General features: G+C 40.9%; 1 protein-coding gene across 2 annotated transcripts in view; it reads right to left on the bottom strand.

Annotated features, from left to right (window-relative positions):
* KLHL29 (kelch like family member 29) overlaps window positions 1-22,212 on the bottom strand; it is a 406,353-nt gene that overhangs the window by 335,192 nt on the left and 48,949 nt on the right. For both annotated transcript variants that reach the window (XM_040598977.1, XM_040598978.1), the window contains exon 2: window positions 1,601-1,707. The gene's annotated coding sequence lies outside the window, so the exon portion shown is untranslated. The remainder of the gene's footprint in view (window positions 1-1,600; window positions 1,708-22,212) is intronic.

Genomic DNA, 22,212 nt, shown 5'->3' with positions numbered 1-22,212 from the left:
ATGCACTGGGGATATTGAGGTGTTCGATAAGGAATCCTGTGAAAGAACATCAAACACTGGTAGTAAGGATTGCACAACAGTGTGTGAGAAAGATTGAACAGATTAAAAATACAAAAATAAAATAAAAATAGGACTTGGTGGTTTTGGCAAACAACAAGTAGAACTTGAGCCAGCAATATGCCCTTGCAAGAAAGGCCAAGCATATCAATCCTGGGCTGTGTTAGTAAGAGCAGCCAGCAGGTCCAGAGAAGTGATTGTTCTTCTTCAGGCAGGATTTGTGAGCCCTCCAGAACAAGAAGGTTTTGACATACTTGAGCAAGTCCACTGGAGGATACTGGTGGCTGGAACACAAGCTGAGCTCCTACAGACCTCACTATGTTTTCCAATTCCCCAAAAGGAAGGTGCAGAGAAGACAGAGTGAGCCTATTCTTGGAAAGGCACAGAGATATGACAAGAAGAAAGAAGATGCAACAATGGAAATTAAGATTTTAGGTAAGGAAAATACCCTTCATGAGGTGGTGAAACATGGCAACAGGCGCCCAACAAAGTTTTGGAGTCTGCATCTTTAGAGATATTCAAAATCCAATTGGACATGGCTCTGTGCAACCTGCTCTAGGGGATTATGCTCCGAGCAGAAGTTTGATCTCCCCACATGCCTTCCAGCCTGAATTACCCCATATCTACATATCTGGTTGTGAGAAGACAGAAAACTGGTCAAAGGAAGCAAAGAAAGACATCAAACTTCACCAAGGGCCAGGATTAGCTCCATGAATTAAAAACAAGAGAAGATTGCAAAAAGAAGCTAGGAAAGGGGTGAGGCAAAAAAACCAGCAGGTTGAAAGAGAAGGTGGAAGCAGAGGATTAAGACTGAAGAAGAGGAAAAAAAACAAAAAAAAAAAAGAAAAAAACAAATCTGTCTCCACTAAATTACACTTTCCTCCAGTAGCTGGGAAGTGAAAAAAAAAAAAAAAAAATCCCACAAGAGCCATTCAACAATGAAGTCAAGTCTTTAATGTCATATTCCAATGTGCACAGTAGAATTTGGTAAGAAGGAATCAGTTCTTTCTTTCCCTCCCCCATGCCCCCAAGAAACCAAGTAACCTTTAAACTCCCTCTTCCAAATATTTAAACTTAATCTTGTGAACTTCACAGATATTTATAACTATGTACATTATGAAGAATGTTTCACTTGTAATATAAAAATACATGCACATTTGTCAGCTTACAACATAAAATATTCACTACATCCAGATAAGCATCTCATAGCTCTTAACAATTTCTTAAGATACAGGCCTATGAGTCTGTACGTATTAAAAAAAAAAAAAAAAAAAAAAAAAAAAAAGAACAAACCAAAATACCTTTGCTCCCTCTTGGAGCTACACCACCAAATTCAAATGCCCTTAATCAGGTTTACAGCATTAGCAGTCATCCTACTACATTATTTTTCTTTTGTAACACACTCAGTTGCACATGCTCCAATAGGGGCTTGCTGCAGTCACTGAAAGGAAAACAAGCACAGCCCAAACTGTATTTGTGTAATTAAATAAGAGACCATGAAAGAAAAACAAACCACACCAAGAACAGATATCTGCACACTTACCCTGTAATATCCAGAATACGTATCAAAATCAGCCTCAGGTGTAACAGTCCGTAAACAGGACAGCAAACCCTTGCATTTAGCAGAAGGTTTCTGCAAAGCCAGATTCCCTAGAAAGAGTTGAAAAAAAGCTGTTTTAATACATGAAGATAAAGTCACTTATGATTAATAAAATAGGCTTCAAATGAGCCACAGCACAAGAAAAAAAAAAAAAAATAGCTGCACAATGGGAGACTACCATGATCAACATGAAGAATTTAATCCTCTGAGGGCAACAGAAATTTGTTACAAAGCACGGAAACTTAGATGCTGGTAGATACTTGTGGGTTAGCAAAGAATGTCTAATACCCAAGGTAACATGGTGTTAACCCTCTAATCAAGGATGTGGAGGAGACCAGAAAGAGTACAATATTTTGCTTAATTAGTTGCTATCAAAGAGAGGACGGCGAATTCAAGCACTTTCAAAAACAAGGCAATCTGATTACGTAAATGTTTAATAGTGTTCTAGAGTCTTTGATAACACAGGTTTGCCCATGAAATCAAAATACTCCCAAGAGATAAATTTAAAGAAATATATCTTATTTTAATACCCAGAGTAAAATGACTATTCATTAAAGCAAAGCAGTTTTATACCTATGTTCTCCATCTCATATGTAATATATATTGAAGTAATCTTTATAACAGGAAGTGGCATGTAATCCTGCAAGAATGAACTGCTGTCATTATCTGCAAATCAATACAATATTTTTTTTAAGTGGATATAATAGTACCTATTGATTTCACGTTTTTAGCAGTGGAGTTTCAGTTTCCACAAAGAAGATTCTTACAGTGACAAGAGAGCTGCATACAAGTAATTGAGTTGCTACAAACTAATTTGAAGTTTACAGTGCACTTCCCTTGAACAATGCAATCAGGGCTTCCCTCCTGTTATCTCAGCTTAAGCTTTTTTCATTTTATATAAACTTTATGTTTTTGTGTAATTATAATAATTTTGAGGTGGTAGAGCAACACTTCACTAATCCTACCTGCAAGCTGTAGAAGGTTTACAACGCAAAACTTCTCCTTGGAAAATATCTCCCTATTCTGCTAGCATGTTATTACAGAGTAATTGTATGACTTTTGCTATCTTTAAGTAGCCCGACAAAATAACTTTCCTTGTGAAAGCCTAAAACCGGCTCAGCACTGAAGAGCTTATATTCCAAAGAGATGCGGTGAAGGTGAGGGTGGTAAAAAAAAAAAAAAACAAAAACAGGAAACAGAAGCACATGGAAGAAATAAACGAATTATGCAAGGTCACTTGGCGGATCAGTCAAGCAATGAGCTCCATTTCATCGTGCTCTATTCCTTTAAGACAGTTTAATAAAACTGGTAAATTCTTACTATATTTCTGCAAAAGAACCACATAGCAACTTTGGTTTGACTAGCTGAGCAAACGGCTCATGCTGCAACGAATGATCTGTAATGAAAGCTGGCTGCAAGGGAAGACATACCATCACACGGGGGGGGGGGGGGGGGGGGGGGGGAGGGGGTAGGGAAATCAGACCACTATAAAAAAAATAGTTTAAAGAGATGGAATTAAAGCTAGCTGATACCCCAAAGTTAACCTCATAAAGCAAACAAGGACACAACAAGGACAGGTAGCCTGCAGTGAATATAGAGAAATTTACCAAGCATCCAGGGATCAGGTTAGGAAGCCCAAAGCCCTGATAGAATTAAATCTAGGCAGGAATCTCAAGGGCAACAAGAAAAGCTTCTATAGGTACATTGGTGATAAAAGGAAGACTAGGGAAAGTGTGGGGCCTCTCTGGAAGGAAACGGGAGACCTGGTTACCCGAGATATGGAGAAGGCTGAGGTACTCAATGATTTTTTTTCCCTCAGTCTTCACCAGCCCCACTGCCCACGTTGCCTTCGAAGGCAGGGACGGGGAGAATGAAGAACCACCCACTGTAGTAGAAGATCAGGTTCAAGACCATCTAAGGAACCTGAAGGTACACAAGTCCATGGGACATGGTGAGATGCATCTGCAGGTCCTGAGAAAACTGGCAGATGAAGTTGCTAACCCACTAGCCATTGCATTTGAGAAGTCGTGGCAGTCTGGGGAAGTTACCACTGACTGGAAAAGGGGAAACATAGCCCCCATTTTTAAAAAAGGAATAAAGGAAGACCCGGGAAACTACAGGCCAGTCAGTGTCACCTCTGTGCCTGGCAAGATCATGGAGCAGATCCTCCTGGAAACTATGCTAAGGCACATGGAAAATAAGGAGGCGATTGGTGACAGCCAGCATGGCTTCACTAAGGGCAAACCGTGCCTGACAAATCTGGTGGCCTTCTACGACAGGGTTACAGCATTGGTGGTTGGGGAAAAGCGACTGACATCATCTACCTGGACTTCTGCAAAGCACCTGACACTGTTCTGCCTGACATCCTCATCTGTAAATCAGAGAGGCACGGATTGGATGGACGGACTACTGGGTAGAGAAGGAATTGGCTGGATGGTTGTACTCAAGGAGTTGTGGTCAATGACTCAATGTCCAAGTGGAGACCAGCGATGACTGGCGTTCCTCTGGGGTCAGTAATGGGACCGATGCTGTTTAACATCTGCGTAAGTGACATGGACAGTGGGATCAAGTGCACCCTCAGCAAGTTTGCTGATGACACCATCCCTGGGAAGGGATGCCACCCAGAAAGACCTTGACAGGCTTGAGAAGTGGGCCTGTGCAAACCTCAAAGTTCAACAAAGCCAAGTGCAAGGTCCTGCACACGGGTCACTGCAATCCCACACACAAATATAGGCTGGGTGGAGAATGGATTGAGAGCAGCCCTGAGGGGAAAGACTTGGGAGGTGTCGGTTGACGTAAAGCTCAACATGAGCTGGCAGTGCAGATTTGCAGCCCAAAAAGCTATCCATATCCTGGGCTACATCAAAAGAAATGTGATGAGCAGGTCAAGGGAGGTGATTCTCCCCCTCTACTCTGTTCTTCTGAGACCCCACCAAGAGTACTGCGTTCAGCTCTGGTCCCCCAACATAAGAAGGACATGGACCTGTTGGAATGAGTCCAGAGGAGGGCCATGAAGATGATGAGAGGGCCAGAGCACCTCTTCTATGAAGACAGGCTGAGAGAGTTTGGGTGATTCATCCCGCAGAAGAGAGGGCTTTGGGGAGACTTATACTGGTCTTCCAGTACCTGAATGGGATCTACAAGAAAGCTGGAGAGAGACTTTTTGCAAGGGCATGTAGTGATAGGAGAAGGGGCAATGGCTTTTAACTGAAGGAGGTAGATTTAGATTATATATAAGGAAGAAATTCTTTACTGTGAGGGTGGCAAGGCACTGGAACAGGTTGCCCTGTTCCCATCCCTGGCAGTGTTCAAGGCCAGGCTGGAGGGGGCTTTGAGCAACCTGGTCTAGTGGAGGTGTCTCTGCCCATGGCAGCAGGGTTGAAACTAGATGATCTTTAAGGTCCCTTCCAACCCAAACCATTCTATGATTTATTATTCTATGAAAAAGACAAAACATTTAAATTTTTTAGTCCTTAGTTCATACAGAAAACAAAGCCCTGCCTAACCTCTAACCAGCTGCAGGTTAGTTTTTTGAAAACTTAAAGCAAGGTAATACAAGAAAGTAGTACATGGAAGGCCTGGGGAAGATGCAGATATGTAAACATCTTGTCCACACCATCCACCATCATTCCTGTCCTGTTATACAGAGCCCCATCCTCCTCCTTCACCTGCTTTGTTTACAGTGTTAAACTCATTTTGGAGTTAAGGCTTTTCAAATAGCTGGTCTAATTATTTATCTGTTTAACACTTCTCAAATTGAAAATGTTGAGACATTTCAAGTAAATATTTCTGACTTTCACAACATGACTAAAGAACTTCATGTGGACTGCCTGAAAAAGCTCAAACGAAAATAGAATATTTTTTTTTGTTTTAAGTTTTGTTTGTTGGAAAGAGCACTGTTTTCATGAAGCAGTTTATGGAAACGAAAGAAAAAACTCAAGGGAGTAATTTCTTCTTTGCATAGCAACTCATCATATCTTAGTTAACCCATCATCTCCAAGGGCAACACTGGGCTGGAGCTGCTCTGGAAGATCTCCTTAGGGAAACATCCACTTTTCAAAGCAGTCTCAGGACTCTTGTTCTAGAACTTTGCAGAACAGAAAAGGAGTCTTTCACAGTAATAAAAAATAAAATGGGTTTCTGATTGAGAAGCAGCCTGAGAAGCCAATGACAGTTTTACATTAAGGAAACCCTTCGCCTTCCCACCTCAATAATGAAAGACATTAAGAATATTTACAAAGTGCATTGCAGATTCTAGACAGCAGTGCCACAGGGAAAAGCAAAACAGACCTCACAGCTGGATACAGGACATCTGAAGAAAGAAGGATCAGAAGGGGAAAAAAAAGGAGCAAGAAAAGCAATAATCCATCACCATGAAAATGGTACACAAAGGCAGGCTTAAGTTCAAAATCTGTTTGCTTGCTCCTGGACATGCAGTCCCAAAGAAGAGTCAAAATTATTACTTGGAGCAACACAAAGACAGGATTAACAGTCTTTACTGTTTAACATACTGCAATTTACATTGTTTATTACCATTTGGCTGAGTTTTTCTTCCCCCACTTTAGCAAGTCTTGGCTGTTTATATGAAAGGTATTTTATCTTACCAAACCTTTACAAGTAGTTTCCATTGAGAGGGGAAGCAAGGAGAGCAAAGCATGCCAGGTAGTTCTGAGTCACTACAACACAATACTGAAACTGGAAGAGGCAATAGCACAGCGAGGAGCTTTAAACACCACACCCAAGAGTTGCCACCTCTCATCATAGTGTACTATCTGTAAAGGCAAAGCCTCAATTCCTTGTATCAATACTTATTAAGTCAAAGGTACCTTACAGAAGCCTACAGCAGAAGCCTCATCTATCCTTTAGGAGCCTAACAACCTCAATACAGACAGATCACACATCCTGTACTGTACCTAAGCTTCTAAATTAAATGACTTGAAGCAACCTGATAGAAAACAAGTACCTGTTTCAGATATTGCATCATTGTAGTCAAAAGCTTTCTGAAGCAGGCAGCTCATTGTTCAGGGTAAAACTAGCAGGAGACCGGACAAAACATGGTATAAGAAGTTGGCGTTAGCTCATGCACCCCATCAACATGGGCATTTTCATGAAGGGATGAATACTCAGAAGTGCCTTTGGCTCAAAGACCTGGTCAGTGAGAAGCAGGTCTGGATCTTTTGGAGAAAGCAGATATATCAACTGGATTCCCCCAAACTTCAACAAAATTGAGTTACCCTGCACCAACAAACAATGAGACTTGGTGACACCACAAGCAGCTAATGGAAAGCTCACCATGCTTCATCTAAGTACTAAATTAGAAAACAGATTTCCAAAGGGCAAGAAAGGATGAGGGAGAGTGATTTTATCTGATGTCAAGTCAAAGCCCCAGTTTTCTTATGCAGCAAGAACCCATCTCAGAGCTTCTCTGTTACAGATGAAACATCCAAGGGCAATACAGCAGATTAGCTCATCCACCAAGAGCTGTGCAGGGTGATAGAAGCATATGCAGATTTAAAAAGCATCCTCCTGATCTAAGGTAAGATAAGAAGCATGCAGCAACATTTAGCGACGCAGTACTGCAATGAGGGATTGTTTCAGAGCTCCCCTGAAGCAGAGGCCACCCAAGAGCCTGCAGCAGAGGTGCACGACGTGGACATTAGTGAAGAAACAATGAACCATGCAGCACCTGCCCACAGCATCTCACTTGTAGTTAAACACTATTTGGAAATGAAGAAGGATAAAGCCAAGGACATGGAAACAGTTATTGTAGGTTAATTAATCAGAAGAAGTTTAACGCAAAAATACTCTATGAAAGCCTGCCCGTGCAGACAACCTATAAATCAACTCTGAAGCAGAAAATGCTTTAAAAATGCCCTTTACAAGCTGCTCTGCACTGCAAACACAACCTCCCCCACAACAGGTACCACAGCTTCAGGCAGGGGCTGAAGAAAATGAACAAAACAGAGGCAGGGCTGGAGCATGCCCTCATTCCAAATAAACAAGGCAAATGAAAGCAAATTGGGACAGGGCAGGGAGGGCAAAAGGGATGACTCCAATATGAAGTATAAACATTCTCTAGGCAGGCTACGTAGATGTTTTACAACCAGGAAGAGAAGGGTGCTTATAGGCAGTGTATCTGGCAAATCACCCTGCAAACAGCCAAGCTCAGCACAACCAGGAAGCCATACAGACACAGGAGTGAAGTACAGACTGACATACCCAAAGCTCCAAGTCCTGCACAGGTTAGGGACTACTGCTGCGCTGTCCCAGCTATCCTTAGCGTACTCAGACTGGGACTATTCCAGCTCTACAAGGAAAATCTCTGTAATTCCTGGTGTGACCTGTTGCCCTAACACTGCCAGAAACTGAGCAACTGGTCTGAGAAGGGAGTAATTATGGATCCCATCAGAACCTACACAGGCTCTGAAGTTGGGTGAAGTTGCAGCCAAGAGTTGCATACTGGGATAGAAAAAATAAAAACGCAGGGCTGGAACTGAAGGATGCATCCATTTTCAATCTCACTGACTTTATAGGAAGGAGTGACTGCCCTGCACTCTGATGCCCACAGAACACTATTGTGTATGTTGACCCTAATCTATTATTTATTACAGAACTTACAGATCTCTCTTTTCCTCAACTGAGGAGACAACTACTAATTTGCAGGCTAAAGCACTGCAAGGCCTGCAGACCCCACAGCATTTGCAAGCCAAAAGGATTCTGAAATGCTTGGAAAAAGACCACAATGCCACCAGTCCTCATCAAGGTCCCTAAAAATTTAAGCTGCAGCCACCAAGACTGAAGAATTGCCAGAGAAAAATGACCAGAGAGGAGGATGTCGGCAGATACCTGAAGTGCAAGTTATTTATGCAAGTCTTTTAACAGCAACAAATGAGAGCATCACTGGATGTACTGTCTAACAGCTCCAGGTTTGAAATGGTAACAGCTGGATTCCTAATGCCACTCTGTATGTTTTAGTCAGTGTTTCTCACAATCACACTCATCTCTCTGAAAGCAGGCTGGGAACTATTAACATCTCTTCATCAAAGATTCAGACAGGCTGACAGTAACCCTGAGGTTATCCTGTGTTGTATATACTTTCAAAAAACTTCTCCAAACTTAAATGTTAGCCTGTGCTTCAAAGAGTTAAGCTGGGAAAAAGGAAGGGGAGAGTAATTTTAGCTCAGTATCTCCCTGTTCCATTACACTGACGAATTAACTCCTCCTATGACATCATGTAACTTTTGAGAAAACATTTGTGCTTTAGAACCAACTGTTCAGTTTGTATTCCTGCATGGATAATCACTTCTTTTAACGGAAGTATACATCAATAATATTCATGGGGAGCTTTATAAGAGCTTGGAAAATATTTCTGACCAAACAAAAATCTCAAACAAGGATTACTCATAAAATGCTACATCAACTCTTTTGACAGGCATCTGGATTATGCTGCTCTTTAAAAGGGAAAAACAAAGATGCCACTTCAAAGTTTAAATGGAAACAGTGAAATATGCCATTAGAAAAATCAGATCTTAAACAAAGCTATTTTTGCAAACTCAAATGCAATGAGCAATTATGACAAAACTTGCCAATTTACACTTTTTCAAAAAATACTTTTAAAACACCGGAAGATGTACAGAGATCACAGGTTACTAATGAGTTTATAGACCTACAAGATCAGCATTAATAGTCTATTAAGTCTTATCTTTCTCTACAGATGGCTTTTAGTTGATGCTGTAAATGAAGTTAAATCACCTGCCCAACTGAACAAAACTCCAGAAGAAAATGTAGATAGACACTTTAGGATCCCATCCTCAAAAAATGTATTTCACTATCCTTCCCCTAAACCATGTTAAACAGAATTGTATTATCCAGACAACACTAATTTCTGTGGCTTTCTGTATCAAGACTCACAACCAGATGACTGTGATTATGCAAACAGGAATTTCTTACTCATTCTAAGTATATTTATTTTTTATTTCCCCCAAAAAAGCTCAAGGAAAGCTACTGAGATGTGTGGAGTTCAAAAGAGTTATGCAAAATATTCACATGCAAAAGAGACCACTGAGAAGACTGTTTATTCAAACAAATGCAGAGTTCTAATGAATCTGCAATGTTCAGTTCAAAATCATTCACCTGAATAGCGAAGTTGCTTTGAAGACAAGCACAGCCTAGTAAAAAGGGTAGATTTCCTTAAAGTGAAATCAGCTTCTTCAAAATTCATTGAAGTCCACTGGCTTTCCTGGAGATTTGATGAAGGTAACAAGCAAGTACATGTGTTAAAAGGTCTTATTTCTTTATTGAAGCCAAGACTAACAAAGATACCTTCTTCTGAAATGGTTTGAAGGCACTGGGATTAAAAGGCTGAAAAGTTTTAGGGCAGCTTGACTAAGATACCTTCCCAACTCTATTGCTTTAACAAAGCAGCTGGAGAGACCAGCATTCAAAGCACTGAAGCATTTGAGACTTAAAGGACCTCATCTTCTCTGACATCATGAATGGTCTTTCCCATGTTGTTTTTTTTTTAAAAAAAATGGAAAAGTAGAAACAGACCAAAACCTGTTGGTTTGCCATTTGCAGATTTATTTTTTTAATAGAAAGTCCTACTCTTCGAGTTAAGACTCTCAGCGATTATCAGGGAGCCAGGTAACATAACCAGCTAACTGCAGGTAATGGGAAGACAGCCACATCACGCCTTTGTAACGTGGGAGGAATGCTATTAGGCAGCTGGGGAGCAGCAGGATAGGAACAGGCTGCTGCAAAAGAGCCAGAGCAGTGGCAAAGCCAGTACCTGGCTCTTAGCAGTCTTCTGTGTCCCTCCTTGGCTTACGTGAAGCCTTGCACAATGCAAAGACAGACTGAACAGAGAACAAGAACTGCACTTGGTTCACGATGTACCAGAGACAGCAGGGATCAGGGGGGAAATCTAAAAAGCTCATTCTCTTGGGTCTGATGCTGCAAAATGGGAAAGGTGAGCACAGTATCATTAGCTTGGAAAGAATAGCCAGTGCTTGAAAGGGCAAAAGCAACCACTACTCTTTATGATCTGAACTAACACTGCCATACCCCAAGAGAAGGTAACAACATCCTTATGCAATATTCAGGTATAAAGTAGTCTGAAAGGTAAAAATGTAGCCAAGGTAATAACACTGCTACAGGGTGGTATGGCCAGCAACATTCTGGATCCCAAAAAGGTTTTCAAGAGCTATGAGAGTCTACCGGCAGACTACCTTTGGGTATAGAAGGACTGACTGAAATCACCTCTGAGTCTACAAATACAGTCTCCATTTTCTCTCTGATTCATTTTGGACTGAAAAGTTCACCACATCCAGGGAAACCATTCTCACTGCAGGGACCAACACACTTTTTACTGACCAGATAATCCTAGAAGTCCCTTTTTGACCTTAGTCCGATTCTCTTGCATATTTTAACACACAGGACTCAATTTCTTGCCTTGTTCAGGAAGAAAAAATAAAAATCCTGTCATGAGTACCAAGTTTCTAGTGATGCCTTGGGGGTGTTGGTGAAAGGCTTTAGTGATTAATTATTCCTGCTGTCAAAACCTATTTGTTTTTTCAATTATGAATTTTCTTGGCTTTCATTTCTAGAAAACAAATCTTGCTATATTTTTGTTCACCAGACTGAAGACTCTTCCTTTCTTAAAATTTCCAATGTAGAAAAGCTAAGCAATTCTTTCCTTCTCTTGGATTAGGGTAATGAGTGATTGCAAGAAATCCCAGTGGCTTAAAGGCATGTCTTTCCACCCCTTCGCCACCATTATCACTCTTCTGCTATCTCTCCCTATCTCATCAACCTCCCTGAGGTGCAGACAGACCCAAACATAACATTCTGAAACCATCTACAATATGGTCAAACCCAGATTTAGCACAGCCTCCCTGAAGTTCTCCTATGGATGTACACAAAAATTACCAACAGAGACAGCAGCTTTGTCCTACTAAGTCAGGTTTCCCTGGTGCCAAAGGCAGGGGTGGAGGAATAACTCTCTTTCCTCCTCTCCACTGACTTCAGATGGAGCCTAGGACAACTGGTTTAGAGTAGAATACTGAATTTTAAATGGCTTAAGTTGGGCAAGCTCAATTCCCATCCCTCACACGTGCCAAATCAAATTATTTTGTTGTCATTTCTCAATCAAAATGGTGTCACCAAGTCAAATGCTTTGTAGAAGCCATAAATATTAAACTTGCAATCACACTAGAACACTTCATAGATATCAGGTTAGCTTGACAGGATTTATTTTCTATAAGTTTTGTTGATTGGCATTAATTATATTTCTCTTCCTCAATCCTTTATCAGCTGTCCCATTTATTATATCCCAAATCAACATTAGAATGACAGGACTCAAACTCTCACACCTTTGAGGCACAGATCTTGGCCACTTTTCCAAAGCAATGAACCAGATTTCCAAAGCTGACTGCCAGGAGCACAGTGGCGTAACAGAGCTCTTAATCTCTTCTTTCCACCTCCCAATTACAACACTAAAAAAAGATCTGTAGCTTAATTTGTCATCCCCAAAGAAACAGCAGAATAAACAGATCAGTTACAAAAGATCCCCTTTAGAGGAAAAATAAAGCAAAGTAAGACAGAAGAGGAAGTGTGGGAGGTGAGCAGGTTACAGTCAATCAAACTTCTGATTCCATGAGAATAATCAGAAAAAGAAGCAATTCCTGCACAGCAAGAATTTGTTCTCCTGATGTAAATTGTTGACTTTAGCACGTATGACCATCGCAGAATTCATTCAATTGTGTGAGGAGATCATGCTGTTAAAATTGAGCTGCTAGATTTAATTTAAGAATTAGGTTACATTAAAACATAGGGTTTAGGCTCTTTACGTATGGTGCTGAGAAACTTTCATCAGTGGGTAGCCTGAGAGCTAACCTTCCCCAAGAAGAATCAGCACTGCCTGCAATTGTTCAGATGCCTATATGAGAGGTAAGTAGAGGGAAAGTTTCCTTAGAGGATTCATATTTTCCTGGCAATCATGTTATTTTCAGTTGCATGCTTGGGGCACATCAGCGCTACCTCCAGTGCCTCCCAATGAGCAGGCCTCCTCAATAAGCTTGGTGGACAGCCTCCACCCAACTACTTTGAATGAGGCATTACAGCAAGTCCTTTCACATCATTAAGTTACTTTGTGATGCTTTGACCACATCTAGAGACACATGAATACTCCAGGTGAAGAACCGCAGTGCTTCCCTTGACAAACTTGTTTACAGCTCTGACCAAAACACATGCACGTTCAGCAGCCACATAGATAGCAGAGAACCTGTTTCCGTCTTAACAAACCAGCACTGGCGCAGGCAGGAAGGTACTCATTTTTAAAGTCAGGCAGCAACCATGGAGAAGACTACTGTTATTTGTCTTATAGCCCCAGGCAGCATCCTGCAACCTGTCATCAAAGGCTTTAAATAAGACCATCACACACCCATTTCTCGATATGAAGAACACGCTGATGACAGACAGTATGTATGATGATAATGCCTCAGAGCCAGAGATGCTGCTGTTTACTTCCTCAGTTTTCTCCTCATGGCCTAACAGTGGCATCAAAAGACTCCACAGCTCCAACTCTCTGCTGATGTGCTTTCCAGGCAGAAGGTCTCCATCTCATCTAACATCTCCATTCAAATCCGCCTCACTCAGCGCTCTCTCTTACGGTTCTCATTTGTCATATGCATAATTCAGAGACTCTCAAAACACCAACTGCCTTCATGTGATTAGTCCAGGTTCTAGATCACTTCCACAAGCTATACAACCCAAATGCCACGTTACAGGCACATGCTATTGATGAAAAGGTCTATCAAAACCATTTTATCGTGCTGCATGGCTTCTGCAACTACTCACATTCAGATGTACAAGGCCAGTGCAAAATAATGAAGTTTTGTAGCAATCCAGGACAAGTCAACTGACGATGTCCATGCTCCTGAGATTTTAAAATATGCTGGGTCTCATGAGCCAAGCAGGGAAATCGAGTTATCAGTAGAAAAAAAAAATGTTGTCCCACGTTTAATCAGTTCTTCCTTCCTTTGCATCAAGCCCGACTGGGTGGGTCATCACCTTAGTTACTAACTTCTGACTACATTACCATAATTCTCACAGAAACGTGGGCACGACCTAATACCCAATGGGAAAAAGTAAATCTATCTTTGATGTCTCATGCATGGAGGTTATGGTTTGGCATTGGACCTTCATGGATGTGCATGTAGCGTGAGCACCCCTCATCTTCAGAGAAAAGCAAAGTTGTATCAATTTCCAGGATGGTGGCTGAAAAAAATTTGCTATTTTAATTGAAAGGTCAGGGATAGCACAGGATCTTAATCTATAGCTCAGTCCATACAGATTGCTGTTCAGTACTTAACACGTGACTCACCTGTTTCTTTGGACTCTTTCTCCAAAACTACAACAGACAGCCCCAGAATTAATCTTTGTGATTGCAAAGGTAACTTCTCACCATAGTGTGGCCATGGGTTATTAATGAGAGTCCTGATCAAGTACACATTCAGTCCAAATCATTTGCTGAAAATTTATCCTCCTATAGGCTATATAAATACATAATACATCTACATTAACCTGTGTGACACTTGAAGCAGCCTTTGCAGCAATCTGGCCTACTTTATCTCCAAAGTAGACTCTTATACCTCATTTGAGTGAGCGAGCACACATTTTAAATAATGATGAGAGACTCCAATTTTCACATTTTCATGGATGCAGTGTCAAATCTATTTGTAATAAGATCATCTATTATCTGTCAGTACTGAGCAAACTAGGCGAGAAAATAATGGTTAGTAGTATTATTATCTGGAATGCTGATGAAAATTAGCACGAGGTAAGTGCAGTCATTGAAAACGGAAGTATTACTTACTGATTGCTTAGTCCAGCCTGCCTTAAGTTATTTCTAATATGAGATCAGAAGTTGCTGGTGTTTTTTTTCTTCAAAAAGTTAATTTCTTTCACCCGCTCATTTTTAAACACAGAATATTTAATTCACTGAAGCATTCTTGAGCTTCACACAGTAGAACTGTTTACAACAAAACTTACACCAGTGCCAGAGAGAAGAACAGGATATGTCACCAACTCATAAGAGAAGTACTAAAGCTGGGAGTTTCACCCATTTGATCCTGACTTTATGGCTTACATGTGGACAGATATGCTACCCTTTATTGGACATGTCATCAGTTACAGGAAGAGCTGGAAGGCTGGCATATCTCCTTGTTCATTTTTTCATCTCCAGCCTAAAACCCAAGGTGAACAAAACCCAGTTAGACTTATTGCCCTAAGAAGCAAAGCAGCTTTTCCTTCCTGAAAAAAAAAACCAAGAAAAAAAAAAAAGCGTATATTTGTGAGTATATCCGGGGATTAGCAATACAACCAGATTACAGAGTCTTCAACGTAGCAGCAGCCTCTTCTGAAACTAGATGAAAGAAATACCTGGTGGTAAGGATGTCACCTCTTCATAACTCACTTGGTCTCTTATCCCTTCTTCACTTCCCTAAACCACATTCAAGTGTAAGTTTCAGATCACTTCTGTGGCAAGACGACACATCATTAACCACTGCTGCTTCCTGCCAAGCCTGTTTTGATACCACAGCACAAGGCTTCAGCAGTAGGTGCCTTCAGTGCCACTGGTGCCTTCAGTACCACTGCTGAAAGAAGCCCTGGAAAAGCTGCTGCATGCCCACATGGACTGAAGAAATGAGATGTGCTTCACCAGATCCACCCGAAGCTTGTGCAGACCAACAGAAAGAGGATGAGAAATCAACACTGAGGGGGAGGACAGGTCTTCTACTGAAGTTACACATTATGACAGTGGCAATACTATCTGGATACACCCACATGGTCTTCTCTTTGGTTTGCTCACAACATATTCAAGGGTGGGGGAAAAAACGCAACTAAAACCAACTAGATAGCAAACTGAAGCATCACGCTTTGATGCTGATATGACATTTTAATGGATTTTTTCATACCCATTAAAATGACCCTTATTTACAGAAGAAATACCTTTTTTTTTAATGGCTATGAATGAAATAATTTTAGATGGCCACTAAAATGGAAAACTCTCACAAAAGAGTAAAACGTTTTTTTTCCCTTAAGAAAGCACTATGAAATTCATACTAAGTTGTATTAAAGTAAATATTTCTCAGTTATATGGGATTTAGATGTAATAATTTCAAATATATTTTTTTAAGAAGTACTAAAACCTAGGTTTAATCTAAGGGCTTAAACAGACTAAGGTTTAAAGAAAACGTTAAATGATATCTTCAGAATATAAGTAAAAGAATAACAACTTGAAAACATACAAAAAATATCCATGGAAGGTGGTCTTGCCATTTGAGGTCAATTCAACCATGTTTGTGTATTTAAACACTGTAAAGCTCATAGCTATATTATTACTTTTATTAGTGCTTAAGTGTTACTATTTTTATCTTTTCCTTCTGTAACCTTTCCCAAGAATTCAGATTTTTCAGCCTTGGCTGTGCAGAATTATATTTTTTCTTTCTTTATTTCAATATAGCCAGCAGTTAAAGTATTTTCTTGGACCAATGCACTGAAAATAAGACGAAGAAAAGTTAATTTCTCAGTCACAGGCTGGAAAAAAGCGAGACAGATAGATATATAGCCTAATATTACAAACTTACAAGCATGAGGCCATATAATAACCAGTTTTGGTCCCTAGAAGTACATGCAAGCATTTTTGGAAAAATCTCATTACAGCACCTAGGTGCATGGACACCAAAAGTTTACATGTATGTCATTCTCTTTGAAATCAATAAAACTGAAAAACTCTAAAGCCTTGATAAACACAAGTTATGGGGCAGGTCAAAAAGGAGGACATAAGTATCCAAGCCACAGCTCTGGCAAGCTTTATGAACTTACATCTATGGTATCAATGACTTAAAGGCCACTTCTGTGTGGGTTTTTCTCTACTTAGCCTGAAAGCTTTCAGGACTCTTGTTCTGTTTTCATATGTACCAGAACTGCACTAGTTGGAGTAATGAGGCTGCAGTCTAGCAACTAAATGAAGCAGCACCCAAACACTACTAAGGACTCAGCCTACTTTGCGTAAAACATCAACACCCTTCAAAAAAAAAAAAAAAAAAGTACTGTAAGATACTGCCTACAGGTATGACACACATGAGAAACCTAGGAGCACTGCATCTCATTCCTCCCAGGCGCATCCCAGAAGCAGGGACCAGACTCTGGCCTGCAGTCTGGTGCCGCAACCATCAGGTCCTGTGAGTCACAACCACCAGTTCTGACTCATTCCGCATCTCTCATCTCCACTCAAAACAAGGAGCTTCACTGATTATAGGTGTTCAGAAAGACATCCAAAGTATGGCTTGCTATGAATTGATCTGTTATAAATTTAATAAAGCTACAATATTTATTACCTAAATAATATAAAGCTTTAAAACCTAATAGTGTGCAGATAGAGTATATTATTATGATTAGTAAAGAGTGGTATAAATTTAAGGTATTTAGTTGCAAGTCATAACATTTCAATTATTACTAACTGGAGAATATTATCGAAATAAGTTATATGCAATAGAGAGCAAAAAGAAATCAATTACTTAAATGAGTATTCTTTGTTTTCAACCCTAAATAATTTAAAGCCTAAAGACTGCAGTCATTTTGATTTAGAGCATTTCACCCTGACATATACTTGGAGTAAAAACAGAAGTGCTTAGTAAATCACCTCTAAAATAACTGGGTATATCAGGACAGAGTGAGAATGGAGCTATGATAGAGATGAGAAACGCTTCAAGAAACCATCAAGGCAAAGGATGTGGCTAATGCTAAGAGGCACAGGAGCAAGGGCAGGAAGGAGAGATGCTTCTGGACGAGCTGGCACTGGAGTGTAAGTGGCCTGTGTCAAATTCTTGGGGTTCACCACCCTCCTAATGACCCACCAAAGAGGAACAAAATGTGCTTTTGCTCACTACATGCCACAACTGGCAGGTGAAAGAAGGTATGCAGCTTTATTTTGGAAGTTTACATGAACACTTAATGGGCCAGAAAAACATTTGTGGAGTTTTGCATTATTAAGTAATTTCTCTAATTATAAAGTGACTTCAAGCACCACTATTGCTGCAGCCAGTCCTTTCCTATTACAGGGCCCATTGTTTAAGCAGCTGTGTGTGAGCACACAGAACCCCCGCATGCCAAAGCAAGCATCTCCTAAGTGTCACTTCTACCCAACCATCCTTCCTCCAGCAGGTAATCTGCACATCATCTACGCTGACCTCTCCTTAATTTATAATACCTTTTTGTCATAAAGCAATTATCAGCATTTGACACTAGCAGCACTTGCTAGTTTGAAAAGCAATCAAAATTTAGGAGCTGTCTCTTGCAACAAAAAAGCATTCACAGAAGTAGCACTACAGAAAAGTTGCAGCATGCAAGCCATCAGTCTAATTCTGCCTCTATCAATCACACTAGGTCTCGCTGAATAGTGATGCACAGGCAAGCAAACAGCAATGTTTACGAGGTGCAGCTGGTGGTACTTACGTTAACAGCAAAAGCAGCATCAGTTAAATTAACATTCTTCATTCTTTCATTGCTCATTATGGTTTGACAGACATACCCGCAGTCCACAAATGACTTGGAGCAAGAGAGCTGTCTAGCATCCTGCCACGAAACAAGACCACCTAATGGGAGCAGCCACTGTAATTAAAACTCTGGAAACCAAGATTTATACCAGTTTAAGGATGCAGTGGTGGGTATTATGACCTACTTTATTAAAGGAATCGTGAAAGCCTGTGCTGTTACTCGAGTGAGAAATAAGAGCCTACCATTTGTAATATTTGTCTGATAAAAGTGACTTGAGTGTTCTTTTGATCTAGGAATAGTTTGTGTTGTTTCAGGTCTGGAGATGCAGGAGGAGAGGAGAGAAAAAGCTATTACTTAAGTATTAACTAATCAGCTTCCCCAGGAGAATGCTCTCCCTAAGTCTTATTCATTCAAGTCCACAAGATTTTCTTTGATGGGGAATTGCAGCAACTGGTTCTGCTTAAAAATTTACAGCCACATTTAATCGCTTGGATCAAGAAAAGTTAATTTCATCAATTCAAGGCTGTACTTCATGCAACTGTAAGTATCAGAGATGAACACCATACCAAAAAGGGGGTGAAAACCCACCAGTATTTTATAGAAGCATCTATAAAGCTCCTGAATTAGAGCTAACCAAGTAGTGGAATTGGTTCAGACTGGAACTCAAGTGCATTAAGGAGCAATTAACATCAAAAGAAGTATGTTTAAGAAAAGAGAAGTCACAGGGACTTGTAGTTACACACCACCTTTAAAACACTGTGCAAATGAGTCTTAATACTCTTAGTTATTAAGCAGAGATTAGATCATGGAAGACAATTCAGCATTTGCAGAAGATGCTGCACAAGGAAGGAACCACAGAAGAACATGTCACATGGCAGTGTGACACCCCCACTCCCTGCCAGGAACATGGCATGGCAAGGCATGCCAGGAGCAGGGCTTGCAGAAGACAGGATGCTGGGTGGGCAGGAGTGCAGCGTAAGCCCAGGAAATGCTGCAGAGAGGAACCGATCATAAAATCTGGCTCTCTGGGAGGAGATAAAAATCCTCATTTCAGCTTCCTAGGCATTATTCTCCCTACTGGAATTTGCTCTCTGTTTCATCTCCCTTCTCCTCTGCTGAGAGCAATAAAAAGGGGGAGGGTTTTTACCTCTTTCCCCTTAAGCAGTTCAAAAGCACCATTCCCCTTCCCTTCAATGGCTCAGTGGTTGAAGCCCTTGCCTTAAATACAGGCATTGGTGGTTCAATCCCCTCTGCTGTCTGAGGTCTGGAATCCCACCTTCAGCTCCCAGGAAGCAGCAGCCATAACCACTATGCCATCAAAGCATGGTCTGGGATGTAAGGACCTCTTCCCACCTCTCCCTGCAGGGTGGCTCTCCTAGTCCCTGCTGGGGCACAGGAGGAAGGCAAGCTTGGTCCCCACACCTCTGCACTCCCATATGGGGCAAAAACAGCTCTGCCATCTCATACTATACACTTGCATATACATACACACGCTTGTGAGCTCCAGGCATCCAAAAAACCAGAAAAGAACACTAAAAAGGCTCTCTGCCTGAATAAATATATTATACCATTAAACAACATTCAGCAGGTCAATGCTAATTCTCTGGTGCAACATAGCTCCCATCTTTATGCCCAAACTCTCCTCTAGACATGTATTTCTGTCTATCTGGCCTCCAGAGACATGCCCACACCTGGGCATGGTTCAGGCAAAGCCCTCAGCCAAAACGCTGCCCAGAAGCATGTGAAGATCACCCAAATACGCAACTACACTTGTGCCTGTGCCCTGGCCCTATTTAATTTACCAATATAGATGTAGCCATACAGAATCAAGCTGAACTTAAAATCAGAGGATTTAAAGCAACCTTTGATATACAGAGCCTAAAGAGGCCCCTTAAGTGGCAAGCACCTGGATGGCGTAACTCACAGTCAGGACTTCAGCCTGTGCTGCTTTAACTGGCAACTTAATGCAGCAGGTATTGGGGGAGGAACAAAAACCCTCAAATCCAAACCCCCACATTTGTTGTGATCAGCTGCTCTACTTCCTGTGAAACATTCCCGCTTCTTGTGCAAAGCATGCAAGTGAGTTAATTAGCTAAGGGCACACCTGCATTTAAGAGCTCTTCTGACAAGACCCTATTACTCTGGCATGCGACCCCAGCAGCCTGAGGGCTTGCTGCTCCTCACCCAGAAAGCTGTTTTACAACAACCAGCTTCCTGACACAGAGGGCTGAGCAAAAGCCCCATCGGGAACTAGTTAGCACCGTGTTTTCTTCCTTGGTATCTCCAAAAAGCTGGGCAAAGGCACTGGTAGTCCCAAGGGAGCATACACAGCATCTCCCCAGCACTCCCACCTGGGAACTACACTCCCAACCTGCTGGGGAAACAGCCTCTGATGCCCAAATGGGACTTCTGGCCAACCTCCACATGCAACAAATACCCAAGTTAATTCACCAAGAAAAGCTTTTCTTTTTTCCAGGAAGTTTAGCAGGTGCTAGAAAAGTTTCTTGCAATACTTGCCCAAGGGCTGCAGATGAAAACCAATCTAGAGCTCCTCGCTCCCACTCATTTCACTGAAATCCCAGTATCATCAAGGGCTTTGCTGCATAGGGGTATAGTTTTGCTTGTCTCTCATGATGAAATTACAGAAATGTCTATAGAGAAATGTCATTTGGGACACACATGGGGGAAACGGCTGGAAAATACTGAGGTTTGTGTTAGTTCTATGTAGTTCACCCATTACTTAATACAGGTGATTGTTTTAGAAAGATGCTGCCTGTCACAAAAAGATATAAAGAAACAATGCTCTCCAACTGCTTTATTATTTTGTTGCGGATTTTTCCTTTGAATGTTTTGAGTTTTTTTTTTCCCACTAAGAAATAGGTTAAGTTATTCTTAACAGAACAACTGACACAGTACAACTCCTCTTGTATATTCTTCAGCCAGAACAGATACACTCTGCTTCCCAAAAAAACATGTTTACTTGGAGGACAAAGATATGTAAACACTGGAGAATTAAGTTTTCTGCAGATGACAAGTTGAAATTTCAGGGGTTATTTCCTCCCTACATCAGTTTGTAATATTGGAGTCCCCTCTTAAACTCTGCGTTGCTGGCATCTTAGAAGCTCAAGGAGATATATGTGCCCAGTTGTTAAATCACCTCATTGTTTCTAGTGCCATAGGATCCGATCCAAAGTTCACATTGTATTACTTTTCATTGATTGTAAGGAATCTTGGATTCAACCTAAAGTCCTTTGTTGTCTGCAGAAATGCTGCTGGGAAGGATCTCACTAACTGCTTCATGGATATTCATATAGTTGATTTAATAACTCAAGGTCTAATGAAGCAATTAGCTGATTATTCTACAAAAATCCTCCATCAAGCAAGCTTTATTTCTTACAAAAAATCCTCATATGTACAGTGGTAACTCAGCTTCCACCTTCCATGTGTTACAACTCATTACTGTTTAACAAACATGAAAATCTCTGAATTTAAAACTCCTTCCAAGTTACTTTAGTGAAATACAAGCCCAACAAAACACCTCAGAGCTTCTCACAGCTACTAGGTATCCAAGTACAGAACTAAGTATCTAACTTAGAATACTAAGATAACTAGAACTAGATAGATACTTAGTATCTAAGTTTAGGTAAGTACTAGGTATCTAAGTACAGAATCAGCTATTCAAATTGAACTCTTACAACCTAAGAGACAAAGCTTATGTGCAAAGCAGCACATGCTCTTTTTTTAAACCAGGTGCAAGCTTGGGAAAACGTGTTATGTTGTTGCTAATAGCGATCACCAACTGGGATTTGATAAAAGGACAACTAGGCTTAGCCTACTTCAGAAAGGGACTCATTAAAATACAGAAGAAAAGAAAAAGCACTCAACGTAAACAAGATATTATCCCCTGCAGCAGTCCCCACCTGTGACTAGGTGCATTACCAGTGACATGTAACACCGTCCAAGATCCCAAGGAAAGCTGGAGATGCATGCTTGCA

This window comes from Falco naumanni, chromosome 6, assembly GCF_017639655.2.
Source record: "Falco naumanni isolate bFalNau1 chromosome 6, bFalNau1.pat, whole genome shotgun sequence".
NCBI lineage: Eukaryota > Metazoa > Chordata > Aves > Falconiformes > Falconidae > Falco > Falco naumanni.
Note: the sequence above shows the minus strand (reverse complement) of the source record. Positions and strands in the feature narration are given on the sequence as shown.